Genomic DNA, 6,365 nt, shown 5'->3' with positions numbered 1-6,365 from the left:
TGGCGACCCAGGGAGGAGAGGTCTTGTTCTAGTTTGAGGGTCGTGGAGCTGCCGACCCAGGGAGGAGCAATTTGGTTGTAATTGGAGGGTCCGGAAGCTGGTGACCCAGGGAGGAGAGGTCTTGTTTTAGTTTGAGGGTTGCAGAACTGCAGACCCAGGCAGGAGCAGTATTGTTGTAATTCAAGGGTCCGGAAGCTGGCGACCCAGGGAGGAGAGGTCTTGTTCTGGTCTGAGGGTCGTGGAGCTGCAGACCCAGGGAGGAGCAATTTTGTTGTAATTCAAGGGTCCGGTAGCTGGCAACCCGGGGAGGAGAAGTCTTGTTCGAGTTTGAGGGTCGTGGAGCTGCCAACCCAGGGAGGAGCAATTTTGTTGTAATTCGAGGGTCTGGTAGCTGGCAACCTGGGGAGGAGAAGTCTTGTTCGAGTTTGAGGCTGGTGGAGCTGCTGATCAGGGAGGAGCAATTTTGTTGTAGTTCGAGGGTCCAGAAGCTGGAGACCCAGGGAGGAGAGGTCTTGTTCTAGTTTGAGGGTCGTGGAGCTGCCGACCCAGGGAGGAGCAATTTGGTTGTAATTGGAGGGTCCGGAAGCTGGAGACCCAGGGAGGAGAGGTCTTGTTCTGGTCTGAGGGTCGTGGAGCTGCAGACCCAGGGAGGAGCAATTTTGTTGTAATTCGAGGGTCTGGTAGCTGGCAACCTGCGGAGGAGAAGTCTTGTTCGAGTTTGAGGCTGGTGGAGCTGCTGATCAGGGAGGAGCAATTTTGTTGTAGTTCGAGGGTCAGGAAGCTGGCGACCCAGGGAGGAGAGGTCTTGTTTTAGTTTGAGGGTCGTGGAGCTGCAGACCCAGGGAGGAGCAATTTTGTTGTAGTTCGAGGGTCTGGAAGCTGGAGATCCAGGGAGGAAAGGTCTTGTTTTAGTTTGAGGGTCGTGGAGCTGCCGACCCAGGGAGGAGCAATGTTGTTGTAATTGGAGGGTTCGGAAGCTGGCGACCCAGGGAGGAGAGGTCTTGTTCTGGTCTGAGGGTCGTGGAGCTGCAGACCCAGGGAGGAGCAATTTTGTTGTAATTCAAGGTTCCGGAAGCTGGGAACCCGGGGAGGAGAGGTCTTGTTCTAGTTTGAGGGTCGTGGAGCTGCCGACCCAGGGAGGAGCAATTTGGTTGTAATTGGAGGGTCCAGAAGCTGGTGACCCAGGGAGGAGAGGTCTTGTTCTAGTTTGAGGGTTGTGGAGCTGCCGACCCAGGGAGGAGCAATTTTGTTGTAATTCGAGGGTCTGGTAGCTGGCAACCTGCGGAGGAGAAGTCTTGTTCGAGTTTGAGGCTGGTGGAACTGCTGATCAGGGAGGAGCAATTTTGTTGTAGTTCGAGGGTGAGGAAGCTGGCGACCCAGGGAGGAGAGGTCTTGTTTTAGTTTGAGGGTCGTGGAGCTGCAGACCCAAGGAGGAGCAATTTTGTTGTAATTCAAGGGTCTGGAAGCTGGAGACCCAGGGAAGAGAGGTCTTGTTCTAGTTTGAGGGTCGTGGAGCTACCGAACCAGGGAGGAGCAATGTTGTTGTAATTGGAGGGTCCGGAAGCTGGCGACCCGGGGAGGAGAGGTCTTGTTCTGGTCTGAGGGTCATGGAGCTGCAGACCCAGGGAGGAGCAATTTTGTTGTAATTCAAGGGTCCGGTAGCTGGCAACCCGGGGAGGAGAAGTCTTGTTCGAGTTTGAGGGTGGTGGAGCTGCCAACCCAGGGAGGAGCAATTTTGTTGTAATTCGAGGGTCTGGTAGCTGGCAACCTGCGGAGGAGAAGTCTTGTTCGAGTTTGAGGCTGGTGGAGCTGCTGATCAGGGAGGAGCAATTTTGTTGTAGTTCGAGGGTCAGGAAGCTGGTGACCCAAGGAGGAGAGGTCTTGTTTTAGTTTGAGGGTCGTGGAGCTGCAGACCCAGGGAGGAGCAATTTTGTTGTAGTTCGAGGGTCTGGAAGCTGGAGACCCAGGGAGGAGAGGTCTTGTTTTAGTTTGAGGGTCGTGGAGCTGCCAACCCAGGGAGGAGCAATTTTCTTGTAGTTCGAGGGTCTGGAAACTGGTGACCCAGGGAGGAGAGGTCTTGATCTGGTCTGAGGATCGTGGAGCTACAGACCCAGGGAGGAGCAATGTTGTAATTCGAGAGTCCGGTAGCTGACAACCCGCAGAAGAGAAGTCTGCTTCGAGTTTGAGGGTCGTGGAGCTGCAGACCCAGGGAGGAGCAATGTTGTTGTAATTTGAGGGTCCGGAAGCTGGCAACCCGAGGAGGAGAAGTCTTGTTCGAGTTTGAGGGTTGTGGAGCAGCCGACCCAGGGAGGAGCAATTTTGTTGTAGTTCGAGGGTCAGGAAGCTGGTGACCCAGGGAGGAGAGGTCTTGTTTTAGTTTGAGGGTCGTGGAGCTGCAGACCCAGGGAGGAGCAATTTTGTTGTAGTTCGAGGGTCTGGAAGCTGGAGACCCAGGGAGGAGAGGTCTTGTTCTAGTTTGAGGGTCGTGGAGCTGTCGAACCAGGGAGGAGGAATGTTGTTGTAATTGGAGGGTTCGGAAGCTGGTGACCCAGGGAGGAGAGGTCTTGTTCTGGTCTGAGGTTCGTGGAGCTGCAGACCCAGGGAGGAGCAATTTTGTTGTAATTCAAGGGTCCGGTAGCTGGCAACCCGGGGAGGAGAGGTCTTGTTCTAGTTTGAGGGTCGTGGAGCTGCCGACCCAGGGAGGAGCAATTTGGTTGTAATTGGAGGGTCCAGAAGCTGGTGACCCAGGGAGGAGAGGTCTTGTTCTAGTTTGAGGGTCGTGGAGCTGCCTACCCAGGCAGGAGCAATTTTGTTGTAATTGGAGGGTCCGGACGCTGGAGACCCAGGGAGTAGAGGTCTTGTTGTAGTTTGAGGGTTGTGGAGCTGCAGACCCAGGCAGGAGCAATGTTGTTGTAGTTCAAGGGTCCGGAAGCTGGAGACTCAGGGAGGAGAGGTCTTGTTCTGGTCTGAGGGTCGTGGAGCTACAGACCCAGGGAGGAGCAATGTTGTTGTAATTCGAGGATTCGGTAGTTGGCAACCTGGGGAGGAGAAATCTTGTTCTAGTTTGAGGGTCGTGGAGCTGCAGACCCAGGGAGGAGCAGTGTTGTTGTAGTTTGAGGGTCATGGTGCTACAGACCCAGGGAGGAGCCGTGTTGTTTTGAGTGTTGTGGAGCCGGAGATCCACGGAGGAGCTGGTGCTGCCTTTCGAGCCTGAGAGTCATTGAGCTGGAGATCCAGGGAGGAACCGGTGTTGCTGTACTAGTCTGAGGGTAGTGAAGCTTGAGACGGAAGGAGGAGCGGGTGCTGTTGTTCATGCCTGAGTGTTTTGGAGCTGGAGAACCAGAAAGGAGCTGGTGCTGCTGTTTTAGTTTGAGGGTAGTGGCGCTGGAGATCCTGGGAAGAGCCAGTCCCATCGTTTACATCTGTGGGTCCTGCCGCTGGAGCCCTAGGCAGGAGCTGGTGTTGTTGTTGTTCAAATCCGAGGTCATGGGGTTTGAGGTACAGGGAGGAGCTGCTGCTGGTGTTCAAGTCTGAGGTTCATGTAGCTGGAGAGAGGGGCGGAGGTAGTCTTGGTGTCTAGTGTGAGGGTGGTGGAGCTGGAGACCTGTGGAGGAGCCAGTGCTGCTGTGTAGTTTGAGGGTCATGGAACTGGAGATCTAGGGAGGAACCAGTGCTACCGCCATTTAAGTCAGAAGGTTGTGGATCTGGAGTTTTGGGGAACAGCCCATGCTGCTGTTTAACTGTGGGGAGGATCCGGTGTGTCAGTTGAAGTTTGAGGGTTTGGGAGCTGGAGAGCCAGGGAGGAGCCGATGCTGCTGTTCTAGTTTGAGGGGAGTGGAGCTGGAGATTCCGGGAAGAGCCGGTGCTGTCGTTTAAATCTATAGGTCCCGAAGCTGGAACCCTGGTGGGGAGCCGGTTTTGCCATTCGTGTCTTAAGGTCGTGGAGCTGGAAACCCAGGGAGGCAGTGGTGCTGCTGTTCTAGTTTAAGGATCATGAAGCTGGAGACCTGGTCAGGAGGTCGTGCTACGGTTGTTCAAATCTGAGGGTCGTGGAGCTGGAGCCTTGGAGAGTTGCCGGTGCTGCCTCTCAAGTCTCAAGTCTGAGAGTTGTTGAGCTGGAGATTCAGGGAGGAGCCTGTGTTGCTGTTGTAGTTTGAGGGTCATGGAACTGGAGACCTGGGGAGGAGCTGGTGCTACCGCCATTTAAGTCAGAGGGATCTGGAGCTTTTGGGAACAGCCTGTGCTGCTGTTTAACTGTGGGGAGGATCCGGTGTGTCAACTGAAGTTTGAGGGTTTGGGAGCTGGAGACCCAGGAGGGATCCGATGATGCCATTCTATTTTGAGGGTCATGGATCTGGAGACCTGGGGAGAGGCCGGTACTGCTGTTGTAGTTTGAGGGTCGTGGAAGTGGAGACAAGGGTAGGAGCCGGTGCTGCTGCTGTTTATGTCTGAGGATTGTAGAGCTGGAGACCCAGGGAGGAACCGGTGTTGCTGTTCTAGTCTGAGGGTAGTGAAGCTGGAGACCCAAGGAGGAGCCGGTGCTATTGTTCATGTGTGAGGATTGTGTAGCTGGAGACCCAGGGAGTAGCCGGTGCTGCTGATCTAGTTCGAAGGCCGTGGAGCTGGAGATCCCAGGAAGAGCCAGTGCTGCCGTTCAAATCTGTGGGTCTTGGAGTTGGAGCCCTGGGGTGACCCGGTTCTTTCATTCATGTCTTAGGGTCATGGAGCTGGAAACCCAGGGAGGCGGCGGTGCTGCTGTTCTAGTTTAAGGATCGTGAAGCTGGAGACCTGGACAGGAGCTGGTGCTACCGCTGTTCAAATCTGAGGGTCATGGAGCTGGAGCCTTGGGGAAGGTGTCGGTGCTACCTCTCAAGTCTGAGGGTTGTTGAGCTGGAGATTCAGGGAGGAGCCGGTGTTGCTGTTGTTGTTGGAGGATTGTGGAGCTGGAGGCCGAAGAGGAGCTGGTGTTGCAGTTCAAGTTTGATGGTCGTGTAGCTGGAGACCTAGGGAGGAGCTGGTGCTACCACCATGTAAGTTGAGGGTTGTGGAGCTGGTGGCTCGGGGAAGAGCCAGTGCTATAGTTGAAGTTTGAGGGAACTGGAGACCCAGGGAGTAGCCGGTGCTGCTTTCTAGTTTGAAGGTTGTGGAGCTGGAGGCTTGGTGGGGAGCCGGTGCCGCCTCCCAAGTCTGAGAGTCATTGAGCTGGAGATCCCCAGGGGAGCTGGTGCTGCTGTTGTAGTTTGAGGATTGTGGAGCTGGAGACCTGGGGCGGAGCTGGTGCTGCAGTTGGAGTTTGAGGGTCACGGAGCTGGAGATCTGGGGAGGGGCCAGTACTGCTGTTTAAGCCTGAGGGTCGTGGAGCTAAACATGGAGCCAAAGTTGGGGAAGTAGAGAGAGAGAGTTACAGGATGACCCTGGAAATGGTACATGTAGCTGTACCCTAAGCAAGCTAAACTTGGGAACTTCTCAGTGCTAGTGATGAGTGCATTCTTTTTCCTCTTACACAGTTTGGATTTGTTTTCTGTGTCTCATGAGACAGAAAGATCTTGATTAATACCCTTAGGAATTGAAAAGCTTAAAAAAACTAAAGGATGTTGGTAATAAAAATAATAAGAATTAAACCATGATTATCCTGGCTGACAGAGACAAAATCACACACACACAATATATATCTTTCAATCAGTTAGCAAAATTTAAAAAAATGGAAAAATAGACGCAAGGAAAGCTATAAAAAGTTGTTTCATGGAGAAGCGATGGAGGACAGAGATTAATCTGAGAGTTGCTATTAATGGAGAAACTGAGAACTTACCATTTTTCCCGTGAGGTTTTGGTGTAGAATGATATTGTGTGAGTTCTGGCAGCTGAGTCACTTCACACAGCCCAGTGATGCAGTAGGTGTCACAGAAGGACCCTCTCCCAGTTGGTCCTGCCTCTCTGCTACGATGAGTGCAGCCTCTGATCCCCAACAGCTGACTGTGTCTTGAGACCACGCCCATGAGCACAAGGGTTTCCATGGTGAAGGTTCCTGGATGGAACACTGTGGATGTTCCTAATGTTCCTTCCTGATGTTCATCTGCCATCTTGCTATTTAATGTAATGTCTTCTAAATATTGAATAGAAAAAAGTATTTGTACAATATGGGCAAGGTATAAAGAATATCCACACACTGGACACACAGACAGAGAGGGGCACCCACAGCAAACTCCCTTCGCCTGGGAGCAGGTGTGGTCCTTGAGTCCTATATTGCCTGTTTCTTCCTCTGCCTTGGCCTACAGGCCTGATGTGATCTGACCTCTGCCTGCCTCTCCAACTCCATCTCCCCTCCCACTCCTGTTCTTTCTAACAATTATGTTACAGCCTCAGTG

This window comes from Gorilla gorilla, chromosome 21, assembly GCF_029281585.2.
Source record: "Gorilla gorilla gorilla isolate KB3781 chromosome 21, NHGRI_mGorGor1-v2.1_pri, whole genome shotgun sequence".
Lineage (NCBI taxonomy): Eukaryota > Metazoa > Chordata > Mammalia > Primates > Hominidae > Gorilla > Gorilla gorilla.
This window is presented reverse-complemented; position numbering follows the sequence as displayed.